Below are 16,998 nucleotides of genomic sequence, written 5' to 3'. Positions count from 1 at the left end.
TCTTCTTTACATCTTCAAGTTAAGAAATCTCCCTAACCTGACCCTGGTGGCTTTTGCTGTGACCGGGTTGCAAAGTCTGAATCCCCAGAGGTTACCTGGCTGTTAAAGCAGAAGCATTCAGGCTCCGCAGCAGAAAAAAAAAATTCAAAGGACAAATCCAGGCACTATTTTCAGCCCCTGGGTCTGTGGGTGGGCAGAAGGACAAAAGCCGCACATGCCCTGGCCCCATCCCTCTCCTGTTCTCCATGCCGGGGCTAACATCCTGAAACAGAAGCCAAGTGTCCTTTTTGAAACAGTTGCTACAACAGGCTTTCACAATCCGCGATCCCACTGATTGTGACTTGCGCTCCAAATCCCGTTTGTCCAAATACAAAGAAGCCTTCTTCCACGAGCAACTGCTCTTTGCCATTTCATGTTCTTGCTGTTGAAATGAGTGATAGTAACACATGATGTTAGTCTTATAAGACTAACAGTTCTATCTCAGGATAACTGGTTCTCTCTAACGAATTTAAACTTTCAGAGGAATACAAATAACAACTGTATGGGGAAAATACATCAGAGGGTTACGAGCCTTCGGGGCTGAAAGGAGCTGAAACTCCTGTTTCCATAGGACACAAGAGGTGAAGTGATTTGCCCCAAATCACACAGCTGTGTTTCATGGCAAAATGGAAACTAGAACACTTGATTTCAAGTCCAGGACTCTTTTTACATTCACCAAATAGTGAGATACATGGGGAACCCATTTAAAACATCACCAGAAGTCCCAGGGTTAGCTCTCATATTTTTTTTTTTTTTTTTTTTTTTTTTGCCATGCCGCATGGCATGCAGGATCCTAGTTCCCTAACCAGGGATCAAACCAGCGCTCCCTGCATTGGAAGCGCAGAGTCTTAACCACTGGACGTCCAGGGAAGTCCCAGCTCTTTTATTGGTGCAGTTCATTCATAATCTAACTCTGAGCATCCGATTAATCTACATATCTATCAAAGAGTTTAGCCAGAAAAAGAACTAAGTTTCAGGAGTGTGTTGGATGATTTAACAAAACATACAAATTTCAATAATGCAAAATATACAAATAATGCAATATGAACCACACTTTTGTGGCCCCAGATATTTTGTCCCCATTGCTGTTAATGTTTGGATGGGATATACAGCTCACGAGGGCAGGGATTATATTGGTCTTTTCCATGTCTTCCTGGTGTCAGACAGAGTGCCTCTGATATAATTAGCACTCAAGACATATTTGTTGTGTAGGGGAATATTGACACAAAATTTAGAAATGAATAGGTTATATTATACAAAAGAAATTAGGGTATTCGTGGGATTACATCACTATTCTCAGATTTGTTTTTCACCTTCAAATGCCTTTATAGCTCATTGCTGACCTTAGGAAAGATTTTCTTCTGACTTTAAGTATTACTGCTTTTACTCTCTGTTATAAATTCCATAAGGTTAAGGACTTGTTCTGTGTTATCACCTCTGTACCCCCATAAGTGAGCCCAAGGCTTGGCACAGAGTAAGCACTCCAGAAATATTAGCTGTTGTGTTTCTGTTTTACGATCCAGTGTGAGCATTTGCCAACTCGCCATTTTGTCATTGGCAACAAGATTTGCAGCTCTTACCTTAGAACACTGCCTAGTTTCAAGACGCTGTAGCTAGTTTCACTCTTATATGGCAATGACTAATAAAGTGTCAGTGAGAGTACCAGAGTGCTCAGCTACGGGACGTAGGAAACAAGAGTTCCATAAGCGCTCAAAAAAATCAATAAACCTCTGTCTCAGTAACAGAAGAACAAATAACTTTGGCAGCCCTCTCACCAGCTCTACTTTTTTATCTAAGCTGAAAGTGTTTTCTAAAGTATTTGTTCTTTTGAGAGCTGACAGATGGCAATGCCTTAAAAGCCTTTTTAATACTAGTAACACACTGAATGATCCTAACCAAATTCCAAATGGCATCAAGTTGACTAGGCTTGGAAGCTTGGATGCTCAAGCAAGTACATGCCAATTGCCTGTCAATTACATTCTGAAACAGGAGGCACAGATGTGAATGGAAAAAGCACTCCAGATACAGCGATGACATGGAGGAAAGTACAGTGATAGGAAGGAACAAAGATTGCCTGGGTGACATGACATAGACCGGTATAGGGCTTCCCTGGTGGCACAGTTGTTAAGAATCCGCCTGCCAGTGCGGGGGACATGGGTTCCAGCCCACATGCCGTGGAGCAACTAAGCCCATGCCCCACAACTACTGGGCCTGTGCCCTAGAGCCCGTGAGCCTCAACTACTGAGCCCACACGCCACAACTACTGAAGCCCGCGTGCCTAGAGCCCAGGCTCTGCAACAAGAGAAGCCACTGCGATGAGAAGCCCGTGCACCACAACAAAGAGTAACCCCTGCTCGCTGCAACTAGAGAAAGCTCGCGTGCAGCAATGAAGACCCAACGCAGCCATAAATAAATAAATTAATTAATAATAAAAAAAGAAATAGACCAGTATAAATAAAACAGTTCTAAACAAGAGAGAAGGTGGGATATATGGATTGGGCTCAAGAATTCCTACTCAAAGGCCTTAAATCCCATGTGATTTAGCTAGCTATTGCTGCGTAACAACCACCATAAAACTCAGTGGCTTAAAACAACAAGCATTTATTATTGCCCATGGTAATAGTTGTGCTGAGAAGTGCTTTTTGTCTTGGCCGGGCTCACTCACAGTGGGTTGGGGGAGGCAGCTCTGCTGATCTTGGCTGATCACTCTCACATGTTTTGTAACTGGCTGGCTATCAGCTTGTATAGGAAAGAGTTAACCCTGTAGGCCTGATGCTCTTTAGAAGGACCTGCTCACAGAGCTGCCCCCTTGGCTGGGAACTTGGTTTTTGAAAAGTTCCCTGTGTTATTAACTGCATTAGTTTTCTATTGCCGATGTAACAAATCACCAAAAATGTAGTGGCTTAAAACAACACACATTTATTATCTTACAGTTCTGGAGATCAGAAGTCTAAAATAGGTCAGCAGGACTGTGTTCTTTCTGGAAGCTTTAGAGAATAATCCATTTCCTTGCCTTTTCAAGCTTCAAAAGCCATCTGCATTCCTTAGCTCATGACCGTTTCTCCTCCCTTTTCAAAACAGCCTCGAATCTCTTTCTCACCTTTGCTTCTGTCATCACCATTCTTTGACTCTGATCCTAGATAATCCAGGAAAATCTTCCTATCTCAAGATCCTTAACTGTATCACATCTATGTCCCTTTTGCCGTGTGTGGTACCAGAATAACAGGTTCTGGGCATTAGGATATAAACATATTCAGGTGCTTTAGGTTCATTAACTGATGATGGAACAAATGACGGGTTAACAAGCAGGAAATCCTAGAGATACAGTTAGAAAGCTATGGGTGATTGTTCAGGACACAATAATCAGTGATTGGAGTACCAGAGAGAAAAACAAGTTATCTATTTGTAACTGATAAAAGACTGTGTTAACCAAGACCAGTTTGGTAGAGCTTGTGGTATTAGAAAGAGGGAGTCTTACAAGAAGAGGGGGTCCCAAGGAGAGGAAATGGCATGCACAAATCCCTGGGGTTGGGGTGAATGTGGTCCTCTGTAAGTGCAGTCAAAGTCCAGTGTGACTGAAGTGTAGAGAAGGAGGGGAAGGGTGAGCCTAATGTGGCAAGGAAGGTAAACAGATGTCAGTCCACACAGCAGCATTTTTCTGGCCACAATAAGTAGTCTAGATTTCATTCTAAGCATAACTAGAAGTCGCTGAAAGGTTTTACGTTTTCAAAATGATAACTCTAGTGTTGAGAGGCAAGGGTGGAAGTGAGAAAACTAGAGCCTTGCTACTCATTGTGGCCCACAGACCAGCAGCACAAATTGACTTAGGAGTTTGTTGGGAAGGCAGAATATTGGCCCCTCCCCAAACCTGGAATCAGAATCTGCATTCTAACAGTATCCCAAGTGATTCACTTGCACATTAAAGTTTGAGTAGAGCTAACTTGGAAGACCACTGTAGGTAGCTTGGCCTAACATAGTGGCTGGGAGATGGAAAAGTAGAGGCGATATCTTAAAGATAGTCATAGGCATGCAGAACTTGCATTAGAATTAAAAGCTGGAATAAGGAGAACAATGTTCAAAACACAGAGAACCATTAGTTAGATGCAGACATGGAATGTTAGTCTTCTGTATTAGAGATGTTTTCAGGAAGGAGTCCAGTACCCTGGAGAGCTCCCAGAAACGAAGGGTTTTATAAAGATGAAAGTCTAAGGGTCTATAGAGAGAGCCTTTTAGACTCAAAACCTTGAAGTCATCCTTGACTGTATTTTCTTGGTGAAGCTCTGATGATAACTGGATTAAGTTCTTTAATACCTGGGAATCAGCTTCAATACCCAAAGAACTTTCTGTTCCACATGATAGAACAGCCATGGTGTCTGCTCTGTCTTGCATATTCCAGTGAAATTCTAACCCTGAAGGAGGCCAAAAGGCTGAGATGAGGTGGAGGTGAGAGGGAAGCACCTTTTTTGATATCATTTCCCCTCAAGGACCCCCTCTCTCCTGGAACAGGAGCTGGAGTTTGTCTTAGATTCAGGGATTTAACTACAAAATAGAAACCATTAGAGCACTAAGTATAGTGATAACTCTGAAAATGGAAAAGGGCCAAATCTGTGGGAGACTATGAAGGAAAAAATTTGTGGAACTTGGTGAAGGGTAGGGAGAAGGTGAGTGTAAAGTACCAGAACCCTTGACTACTGCCAGAGTCCTCCTATTGCTCTCATCTGTCCAGCTTAGAATTGTGTGTAGCAAATATAGAAAATTCCATTAAGATCCCACTGATCCAATGAGATACCAACCATGTTACTTCCACTAAAATGATTAAAATGAAAGACAAGTATAAGTGAGGATGTGGAACAACTGTAACTTCATACATTGTTGGTAGGAATATAAAATTGTACTACCATGATGTGAAAAGGTCTGACACTTTCTTCTGAAGTTAAACAGACACTTACTGTGTGACCCAGCAATTGCACTCCTAGGTAAAAGATACTTCCTCAAAAAGACTTTTACAGAAATCTTTATAGCAGCTTTATTCATAATAGCCAAAAACTAGAAACAACTCAAATGTCCTTCGACAAGAGAAGAGATACACAAATTATGGTGCATTTGCATAATGGAATATTACTCAGCAATAAAAAATAACAAAAATTTGATACGCACAAAAACCAGAATAAATCTCAAAACATTATGGATAAACAAATTGTGGTATGTTTATATAGTGAAATATCAGTCAGCAATTAAAAACTAATGAGCTATGGATATATGAAACAGCAAGGGTAAATCTCAAAAACAAGACAGACACACGAAAAAAGTAGATCAAAAAAGGACACCCTGCATGATTCCATTTATATGAAATTCTAGAAAAAGCAAAAACTGCTGCCTACTGGGTGGGGCAGAGATTAAAGGGGACAGAAGACAACTTTCTGGGGCGACAGAAATGTTCTACACCTTATTTGGGGGGTTAGTTAGGTATATACAGTTGAAAGAATTCATCCAATTGTACACTTAAGATCTCTGAGTATTATTGTATATACATTTTACCTCAATAAAAATAAAATTTTAATTAACAACAAAAATCCCATGGGCCTTTGCCTCAATCCAAGGGTACATATACCTATATCTGCTGGGTTGTTTCACCCAAGAAAAATCTGTGAGGGCTACTCAACAATCTTTTTGGTCTGGAAAGAATGTGGCAGAGAGGCTGGCACTTTGCCCAAATGGTTGATGCAAAGCCCAAGGCAGCTGGGCTTAGCAAAATCTTTCACGCAGGCTTTGAACAATGCCCATAATGTGTGACCGTGAAATTGTAACATCCCCACTGGAGCCTGTGTGTCATTAGAAATCTCATCCTAGCAGCTCCTTCTAAGCCACAAGAGCCTGATGAATTGCTCAGCTGTTCTTTCAGGCAGTTCCGATTTCAACGGCAACTGGGGGAAGCAAAAAAACCCAGGTTTTCAGTGTTACAGAAACTCAGTCCAGTGTAAAGGACCCTGAAAGAGGAGCTAACCAATAAGACGACAGAATAATGAAGCCACATGCTCCCAGATCTGCTTCTTTTTCCCATCACCAGTTTAGTCCCAATTCTAGTTGAGCTTTGGAACAACTCCCACCCAAAGTGGATGAATTCAACCAACATGTTGTGAGGGTTTGCTGTGAACCAGGTGTTGTTCCATGTACTTGGAATGCAGGTAAAAGACAAATCTGATTCTTTAGAAACTCAGAATGGATACTTGTATGGGTATAATTGAATCACTTTGCTGTCCACCTGTAACTAACACATCATTGTTAATCAACTAGACTCCAGTATAAAATAAAAATTTTTTTTTAAAAATTAAAAAAATAAACTCAGTCTGATACAATTAGCTGCTGTCACATCCATCATCTAATTTGATCCTTACAACCTCTTTGAAAGGTTAAGTAAAACAGGAAAAATTACAACCCCCATTTCACAAATGAGAAAATTGAGACTCAAGAGAAATTAAATGATTTGCTCAAAGCTACATAGCAAGTAGTAAAGTTGAGATTTGAATTCAGGTGTTCTTATGTTGGGTCCCATGTTCTTTCCAATGCGTTATGAAGATGTATATAAAACAGGTATATGTCCTTTCTCTACTATAAGTGTACTGAAGTCTTGGGTCTGAAAAATGGTGGGACTCATAAGCACAGGACTGGTGGGGAGGGAAAGGAATTGGGACCAGGCTGTACTTAGTACTCAAGGAGGCATCCAGGATATTACTTATACACTGTCTGAATGGACACTGAGGGAGAAGGCTTGGCCCAGAAAGGTGATCCTTATGCACAGTGATGTGATCTGATGGATGGATCCTGGATGTTTAAACAGCTGGAAGTCAGGTTAATTAATTCCATCCATTGTCCCTCCACAATGTTATTCATAAGTTCCTAATCTATGGGTTAGAGTCACAAGAGTCCCAACAAGACAGGGAGAGCATCAGAGTTCCAGCCAATTAGGAGGTGGCTCAGAGCAGCTTTCCACATCTCTGTCCAAGTTCTTGGTCAAAAGCAACAGATTCAGACACTAGCTCCCTCAAGCAAAAAATAATTTATTAAAAATACAGGTGGTTCACAAATCTACGGAAAACTTGAACATTCAGCCCTCAGAAGGGACAGGAATTAGGGCAACTCTGAGAATTCAGGTAGCAAGGACAAAGGGAAAAATCTCTCTCAGTGTCAACTTCAGCAGTTTTCTATCCTTTCCTCTTTTCAACCAAGATTCAGTTTCCAAGGGGAGAGAGAGCCTGATGGCTTAGCTTGGGCCACTCACCTTCACTTTGGCAGGGGATGGACAGAGTACCTTGAATAATAGTCCCCAGAAAACTGCATGTACTTAGTTAAGAGTTGGTTCCTCAAAGGAAAATCAGAATGCAGCAATATGGATGCTGAACATGCAAAAAAACTTGGGTGGCCACACTGGATTCACAGGAAACTGAAGGGTTAGACAGGGAAATCAATAAGGAGACACGGTCAGAGAACGTAACAGCAAGAAGAGCTCCTTGAAGCCCAGAGCTCACCGCTATGCACCAATTCCACGTAAATAGCAGCAAATATCTTTCTAGCCCCCACTGGGTTCTAAGCTAAGGTTCATGAGATATTTATTGCCTTACTCAAAACAAGCTCAGGAATTGGAAGAATTTGAGAGTGCAAATAGAATGATAATAACATTAGCCATAACATCTTGGACAAGCTGAGCGAAGCAGGATCTGGCCAGAAGGAATTAAGCGTGGTGTTAAGCTCATTGTATTTTGCAGAAGGTAGACAACAAGAATTAAATTACTTGGAATTAAATAAGTATGCTGCTTATGATACAAAAAAAAAGACGAAATGACTGAAGAACATAGAAAGTAAAAACAGCTGAAAATATTTCAGATACAATTTCACCAGAGAAAAATAGTCTATTGATTTGAACCTTGTACCGTGCTGTATAGTTTAGAATGCTTTAGGCTGTAAGCCATAATAAACCTTCACTGACTCTGACTTAAACACGGAAGAAAGTTAATATCATTCAGGGCAAGATAACAGAGCTAGGGCAGGCTCCAGGAGCAGTAAAATTACTGATTCAATGATACCATTATGGCTTAGACCAGCGGTTCTCAAAACTTTTGGTCTCAGGATTCCTCTACGCTGTTTATGTGGGTTATATTTATTAAGATTTGTTGTAGTAAAAAGCTAAAACTGAGGAATATTCAACGTTGTTTTGGTTGAAGTATATGGGGGAAAATTGGTCTTATACAGATACATAGTTACAAAAGGGAGAAGTATCTTAATAACCTTTTCATATAATTGTTGATATTCTTCTTTGATAGTATACTCAAACTCAAGATTAGTTTCCTGAAGTTTAGTTATAATGTGGGTCTGAAACCACATCAATAACTTTTTATATTCTGTCAAACGGTATTAATACCCATCGGTCTGTATCTTGCAGCTTGAATGGACCTTTAGCCCATGCATAATTTTGTGAAGTCTTTGGTCATTTGAAAAATATTAGTCCCCTGCGTTAGGCAGGTCTTCCAAATATTGACACATTTCATTATAACATATCAAAATAATCCAATTAACTAATACCACCACTGATCTTAGAAAAGTCTTTACATTGGGAAACTATCAGTAAATATTGGGAAGCTGTGCACATGCAAATTTTCCAAAATTCAATTTTGCTCAACAACTTGACCTTATCACTGACAACAAATACTGCCCATTGTTTACCCTGAAGTGGCTCACTTTGTCCAGGTTCCAGATAGCATCTCCCAAATACTCAAGTATAAGTAACCATAGTTTATCTATCATTCTTTCAAGTAAAAGAGGAACTGAAATAACTCACAGCCCAATCACACAAGTGCTTTCCCTCGAGATGACCATCATACTTTAATATGCAGAGAAGGGATTTATGAATACTTTAAAATTTTTTTATACAGAGATCAAAAAGATGTGTACTCAAGGATCAAATTTTCATAGAATTAAATTTTTTTTACTTCATCAAGGACATTAAGTGAAACTAGTTGCTTTTTCTACTAGAGCTCATCAAGGAATTCGGTAAAGTTGCAGGATACAAAATTAATATACGGAAACCTGTTGCATTTCTATACACTTAACAACGAAGTATCAGAAAGAGAAATTAAGGAAATAGAAAGTAACCATCACACAATGCGCTAAGTTCAATCCCTACCAGGAAAGCAGTGCACTGACAGAGCCACAAGGATTCTAATAAACTTGGCTGAGAAATCTGTGAGACTGACTGACACAGCTGTCTTCCTGGCAATACACAAATGTATTGACTGAAAAAACAAGCAAGTATACCACCCTGGGAAAGGAGACAGAGCAAATCAAAGCACATCTCGCTATAGCTGCCACAGTTAAAACACACCTTGAAAATATTCTCATTTTAGATACTTTAAAAAATGGAAGTTGCAGAAAAGTTATGACCTGCTTAAGGGAACATAGCTGGTTAGTGGACGAACCTGGCCCAAGAGAACTAATGTCCTGCATCTACCACCTGATCTTCACAGTTGGGGCAATTCTGTAAATATCTTTCAGAATAGTTGTGATCTGAATGTTTGTTAAGCCAGGGATGATTGTATTTCCCCTGCATGTCCTCCCAAACCCATGTACAAAGAGAAACCTGCTATCTACACTCTTTTTAAAAAAAATTCTATTTTATTTATTTTTGGCTGCGTTGGGTCTTCGTTGCTTCACACAGGCTTTTTCTCTGGTTGCCGTGAGCAGGGGCTACTCTTCGTTGCGGTGCACGGGCTTCTTATTGTGGTGGCTTCTCTTGTTGCAGAGCACGGGTTCTAGGCGCGAGGACTCAGCAGTTGTGCGGCATGAGGGCTTAGTTGCTCTGCAGCATGTGGGATCTTCCCAGACCAGGGCTCAAACCCGTGTCCCCTGCTCTGGCAGGCGGATTCTTAACCACTGCGCCACCAGGGAAGTCCCTGTGACAAAGTCTTGATACTTTATTCCTTCAGATGCACAGAGAACAATTTTGACTTCATGTTACAAACAACACTGCATTCTCTGGTTTCCTTGGCAACCTGCAGTTCCACCCTTGGTGACAATCAAAGACTAAAGGCTCCCATTTCCTTCTAGCTCTAAAAATTCTCATTCTATGAGTAGCTGTAGGTTTAGACAGCCTACTAAAGGGAGACTGGTGCCAAAGTCTTAAACTTAACTATTGAACTATTAAACCACTAATCTTAAACTACTGAAACAGAAGCAGAGACAAAGATGGCTGCTTCTTTGACCGGTGGAGACAATCTGGTGGAATTCAGGGAAAAGACAGACCATGTTCCTCCACAGGCCGAATAGGATATCAACAACAATCCTAAATTAACAGAACTTCAAATTATACCCCACTCATTCTGTTAACTAAGGCAGAGTAATGAGTACGTACTGTTGAAAGCTTTCTTTCTAAAATGGCTACAAACCATGAATTTCAGGAATTAAATTGTCATGTTTCAGAGAAAACGTCCTTATCTAGAACCATTCTCTGCAAATGCATGATGAGCTATTACTGTATGTACCATTAGGGGCACCAGCTCAAAGCACAGACATTCAGACTAGAGGGCAGAGGTTCACATTCGATCTGATCCAGCCCCATCTGGAGAGACAGGGGGAGAAGTAGGAAAAATGTCAAAGGGGGCCCTGAAGTTCGCAGCATCTACAGTGTCACAGACCATCTTTCTCACAGGAACGAAGAGCACAGTAGAGAGTGACCAGCATGCTTGAGTGAGAAAATCTAAGTGTGCTGTTCCGTTGTCTATTAGATATATGTGGTTTGTACCAAGGGAATACGAATGACATCCACCAGTCCCTTGCTGAGGGCCTCTTTTGTTTACTGTTCCTGTTAGTTTCTCTTCTGATCCACATGTCTCCCTACAGAGTTTGGGAGAAACTTGTGCATGTATATCACCAATAAGGCAAAAAGCCAGTGTCAGGGGATCTCACCACCAGTCCTGAGGGAGTCCCAAAGTCCCTGAGGGAGTCAGGACGTCTTCCTCTTCTGCCGGAAGCCAAGGCTTGCTTACATGTAGCATTCTCCAGGTCTTCCCAGGCCTAAGAACAGCAAGTCCCCAAGTTCTGGACTGGAGAAGTGGCAGAGAGCGAACCAAAGGCCACCTTTCCTGCCAATGAAGGCTACGTTAGGGAGCACAGTTCAGGGCCTGCTAACCCCCGTCCAAGGTCAGCCTCCATCCAGGGGAAGGTGGAATCTGCAAATGCACTTCTAGGTGGCAGCCTCTTGCCAGTCCAGAAAGAAAATGAAGACCAAGGCTTCCCTGGTGGTGCAGTGGTTGAGAGTCCGCCTGCCGATGTAGGGGACACGGGTTCGTGCCCCGGTCCAGGAAGATCCCACATGCCGCGGAGCGGCTGGGCCCGTGAGCCATGGCTGCTGAGCCTGCGCGTCTGGAGCCTGTGCTCCGCAACGGGAGAGGCCACAACAGTGAGAGGCCTGCGTACCACAAAAGAAAAAAAAAGAAAATGAAGACCAGGAACAAATTCCACCCATGCATGCTTAGGAGCTGGTGGGGATTGCTCCCCGCAATAAACAAACACAGACCAATGACTGTCACCTACAAGGCAAGGAGGAAGGGGTGGGCTAAGAGGCCAGCTGAATTGAGGGAAGTCCTTCGCAGCACCGTCTGGCTCAGAGAGCGGAGGCAGCACCCATGTTTGTCGAACCCTAAAACAAATGAATATGCACAACGGTTAGGAAACCTTATTAAATCTTGCCAGTTTAGAAAATAGGAATATTTCAAATAGTGGTCCCCTGCCTGCCAAGCTTTGGGTTTTCAAGGCTGTTCACTTCAAGATCTGCTTTTCCGATGCCCTGAGCTGAAGGTCTGGCAGTGGGACCTACACACAGCAAGTGGCTCCCATACCCTTGTGCACTTGGGGACAGGGTGGCTGCCCCCTCCCCTGCCGCCAGTGTCTGTGAGATCCTCGAACTGCTGACATTCTATGAAACAGCACTTGGATGTGCTATGGACATTGGTCATCTGCCCAGAGTCCCGATGCTCTGTTCCCATTCCAGCTCCCTCAGGGAGAGGACCTGGCCCTGAACCTCTGCGAAGCTGGCTGGAGGCTCTCCCCTCAGCCTGCCCCCTGCCAGCTCTTTTCCTGCCTGGATTTCACCTCCCCCGTATGGTCCGGATGCTCCTTGGAGACCCACGCGAGCCTGAGAAGTACTGTGCTGCACTTCTGCCCGTCCTCCGCCCCTCCCCACCACCCCTGCTTCTTGGATCAAATACTGACACCAGACTTCTCGCCTTGAGTGTTGCTGGTACTTCACCCACAGGGGCAAAGAGAGCTGGCAGGAAACGAACCCCTCCAGCTGGCATTGGCCTGGCCTGGCACAGTGAGAATCTCTGTAAGAGCCTCTTGCCCCCGTCCCCCATGCCCTCTGCACCCCTTTGCCCTAGCACTTCTTAGCATCCTCCCCTTTTATACCTTTCCTTCATCTTGTTCTGACTCACTTCTTTCCTTTTTTCTGTCTCCCGGTCTACGTTCCTTCCTCTCCTCTCTCTCTCTAGGTGTTTGGGGTTTTTTTCTGCCCTTCCCCTCCCTTCTTCCAGCTTCTTACTGTCTCCCACACATAAGTGTAATCTGGTTGCCAGGCTTTGTATAGCAGCCTCCTAGAAATCCCTCTGTGGTGGCAGTGTCCACCTCCAATTCTTCCTCCACTTTCAGTACAGTGACCGCTCTATGTCACTCCCCAATTCAACACCCTGTACGACCTTCTCAGTGCCCACAGAACTGAGTCCAAACTCCGTCACCTGCCTGCCTTTCTTTCATCCACTCAATTGTTTATTGGTTCACCCAACAAGTCTACTTAGTTACTGAGCACCTACCATGAGCAGATACTGTACCAGGAGCTAGAGAAGAAGTAATACAGAATAAATAAAAGGATATTTACAAATGAAACAGTACCTGAGATGTGCTTCAAAATAACTCAAGGAGTGGAGGAGGGGGGGTTGGTAAAGCAGAAGAGGTACAGAGAACACGATTGACCATGAGTTGAAAATTATGGAAGCTGGGTGCTGGGTTTAGGGGTTCATTACGTTATTCTCTCTACTTCAGTGTATGTTCGAAATTTTCCTGTTAAAAATGTAATGGGCGGGGCTTCCCTGGTGGCGCAGTGGTTGACAGTCCGCCTGCCGATGCAGGGGACACGGGTTCGTGCCCCGGTCCGGGAAGATTCCACATGTCGCGGAGCGGCTGGGCCCGTGAGCCGTGGCCACTGAGCCTGCACGTCCGGAGCCTGTGCTCCGCAACGGGAGAGGTCGCAGCAGTGAGAGGCCCGTGTACCGCAAAAAAAGATAAAAAACAAAAACAAACAAAAAAAACCTCTGTCGTTTCTAACAGATCGGCTGGCACAAATCTGGCCTCATGTAGGGTCTGATGGGGGATGGGTGAGGAAGGGGAGGAGCTATTGTGGCACTGGCTGGGTGCCCGGGACACCCTGCCCATCTCCCCAGCCAAAGTCGGGCATGTGTACCCTGAGCCGGCAGCTCTGGGAAGGAGTCCACTTAGAGCCGTGTCCTAGAAATTTTCTGGGCAGAATTTTGAAGCTCACTTTGTAAAGTCCGAATTAATCACCTGGCAAAATCTTTTACGGCTTTTTTTTTTTTTTTTGGCGGTACGCGGGCCTCTCACTGCCGCGGCCTCTCCCGTTGCGGAGCACAGGCTCCGGACACGCAGGCTCAGCGGCCACGGCTCACGGGCCCAGCCGCTTCGCAGCACGTGGGATCCTCCCGGAACGGGGCACGAACCCGTGTCCCCTGCATTGGCAGGGGGACTCTCAACCACTGCACCACCAGGGAAGCCCTTTTACGGCTTTTTGGTGAAGTTCACCAAAGATCACTTTGAAGTGATCTAATTGCAGACGACCAAAGAGTCAAGAATGACATTTATTGAAAATTTGTTCTCAATAACACACCACCTGCATCGTGTCATACTTTAACACAGAGCAAATAAGTATAGATTGTATGAAGTGACATGGTTTATTATTTTATAGAAGTGTCAAGTATGGGATACTTCCTCCTGGCAATGACATATATGGCTGGTTATATATCTGCTTCTCAGAGAGAGTACTTTCCTGAACACTCTGCCTAAACAGCCTCCCCATCCAGTCTTGCTCTCTCCTGTTCAATTTTTAATATCATCTATCACTACTACAATACTGTATGGTTACTTATTGGTGGTCTGTCCCACCCTCCCCCTTAGAATGTAAGCAGCCTGTAACCAAGAGTTCTGTTTGGTGTTAACCAATGCTGGGCACATGGCAGGTGTTTGACGAATGACTGAATGAATGAAAGTGGATTTATTACTGAGCAGGGCCCCTCTCCCCTCTGCAATAATAGAAGCAAACTTTTTAATACAGTCTTTTGCCTCTGCATTTACACAAAACTTTATAAAAGTGTTCTTTCTGTAAAATATACAAAGGTAGTAAAATACTTTAATATCGTTAGATGAAATGAGTGAAAGAAAGACCCCTCTTATCCATGAGCTTACTCTGCAACCAGAAGAAGTTCTGAGTAACGTAGATAGCTTCAGATATAAAATGTTGGCAGTGTAATCTCCTTTGATTTGTTCGGTGGAGTACTTGCATATCTAACCAAGGAATAGTTGTAGTATATATAAAAATGGAAGCATTTTTACTTACATGCCCCTGCGAATGCTTCCACAACAGCATTTTTAATGGCTCTAGTTATTTTGCTGGATGGATATCTTTATTGTTGAGCATTTAAGTTAATCATAATTTTTTTATTATTTTAAGCATTGTTGTTATAAGAATCTTTGTACTAATAGTTACATCTTTATGCTAAATAATTACTTCTGTGGAATAAATTCCTTATCAATAAGTTTTTATATTGAAGTACATAATTATTATCAAGGCTTTTGATAGCTTTCCCAGGCACTCTATTTCCGTGTTCTTGATATGTGAAACTGAGTAAATCCTTAGCTCTGTCCTGGAATTGGAGTCCTACTCTGTGCTTCTCGCAGTGGGTGGGACCTTGCCCCTCATATGTAAGCCTTCCAGGTGTCTACTTCCTGTCTGCCTTTACCTGTCATGGCTAGAGGTAATGTAACACAGGTGGAACTGTCTGCCTGTCTGTCTGTCATGGCTCCCTTTCCAGATTACCTGCGCACTGCTCTGACCCCTGGGGCAGACCATTTTTCTGAACATACCCAGGGTCACCATTAAGCTGCCTTTCCCTACTGTCCTCTTTGTGTGGGAACACACACTACAGCCCCAAGTTGCAACAATTATTGTAGTGTCCTGGCTTTTATGGCATATTTCTGGTCATCTCTGCAATTTACTTAATACTGCTTCCTGGGTCATGTACCCTGAAATGTAATTTTCAATTATAAAATGGTTCCTTTAATAAAACATTACCTTATTTATAATGATCAACTCTGTGGTATCTAGGACGCCTTGTGGAAAAACTGCATGGCAACTACAAACAACCCATTGAAAGACTAGCAACTCTAATTGTCCTAATCGCAAAAAGAATGATATTTAACCTGCTTTTTAAAAAAGTTTTTATTGTGGTAAGATAGATATAAAATGAGGTTCACCATTTTAATCACTTTTAAGTGTAAAATTCAGGGGCATTAAGTACATTTACAATGTTGTGTAACCATGACCACTATCAATTCCCAAAACTCTTTCATCACTCCAAACAGAAACCCTATGAACATTAAGCAATAACTCCCCATTTCCCTCCCCCAGCCCTGATAACTTCTACTTTCTATTTCTATGAATTTGCCTATTCTAAATACTTCAAAGAAGTATCATACAATACTTGTGTTTTTGTGTCTGGCTTCTTTCACTTCGCATGTTTTCAAGGTTCATCCATGTTGTAGCATGTATCAGAATTTCATTTTTATGGCCAAATAATATTCCATCATATGTATATGCCACAGTTTGTTTATCCATTCATCTGTCATGTGCACTTAGGTTGTTTCCACCTTTTAGCTATTGTGAATAATGCTGCTACTATTAAATGCCTAGCAACTCTAATAACCCTAATTACAAAAGAATGGTATTTAATCTGTTCTTGTGATTCACCTCTGTTACAAACGTTTCCAATTTCTTATAAAGATATACATGGAAATTACTAGCAACATCCTCTTTGAATAATCAATGCTTTAAACAGTATACCAAACCAGTCTAATTTTATTTTAACCTTAGTCCAGAATTTATTTGAGGAAGTTTACAAAATACAGAAGGATCAAAATAGGTGTTGGGCTTCCCTGGTGGCGCAGTGGTTGAGAGTCCGCCTGCCGATACAGGGAACACGGGTTCGTGCCCCAGTCCGGGAAGATCCCACATGTCGCGGAGCGGATGGGCCCGTGAGCCATGGCCGCTGAGCCTGCGTGTCCAGAGCCTGTGCTCCGCAACAGGAGAGGCCACAACAGTGAGAGGCCCGCGTACCACAAAAACAAAAACAAAATAGGTGTTTTTTAAAAGAAGAGATTTAGAGAAAATCATGGATGGCACTGTAAAATGAAGTCATGGGTAACATACACAAAAATATAATATACCAGAAATTATTGCAAAGTCGGTAGGTCACAATTCCTAAGCTTCCTAGTGACCAAAGGAAGAATCAGTCATAAATCATAGGGTCTATATGATAAGCGAGCAAACATTCACTAGTGAGGTGCATTTAGGGGGAAGTGTACTGATGTCTACAACTTAATTTAAAATTCATTTAAAAATAAGGATGGGGCTTCCCTGGTGGCGCAGTGGTTGAGAGTCCGCCTGCCGATGTAGGGGACACGGGTTCGTGCCCCGGTCGGGGAAGATCCCACATGCTGCGGAGCGGCTGGGCCCGTGAGCCATGGCCGCTGAGCCTGCGCTTCCGGAGCCTGTGCTCCGCAACGGGAGAGGCCACAACAGTGAGAGGCCCGCAAAACAAAAACAAAAACTAAAACTAAAAAAATAAA

General features: G+C 42.8%; 1 long non-coding RNA gene across 1 annotated transcript in view; it reads right to left on the bottom strand.

The window, feature by feature from the left end:
- Window positions 1-12,558, bottom strand: part of LOC132440263 (uncharacterized) — a 54,436-nt gene extending 41,878 nt beyond the window's left edge. Inside the window, exons 1-2 of the long non-coding RNA XR_009522546.1 lie at window positions 12,496-12,558; window positions 11,623-11,728 (exon numbers count right to left, since the gene is read on the bottom strand). This is a non-coding gene — a long non-coding RNA (uncharacterized lncRNA). The remainder of the gene's footprint in view (window positions 1-11,622; window positions 11,729-12,495) is intronic.
- Between the last annotated feature and the right edge of the window lie 4,440 nt (window positions 12,559-16,998).

The sequence above is a fragment of the Delphinus delphis genome, chromosome 17 (genome assembly GCF_949987515.2).
Source record: "Delphinus delphis chromosome 17, mDelDel1.2, whole genome shotgun sequence".
Lineage (NCBI taxonomy): Eukaryota > Metazoa > Chordata > Mammalia > Artiodactyla > Delphinidae > Delphinus > Delphinus delphis.
This window is presented reverse-complemented; position numbering and strand designations above follow the sequence as displayed.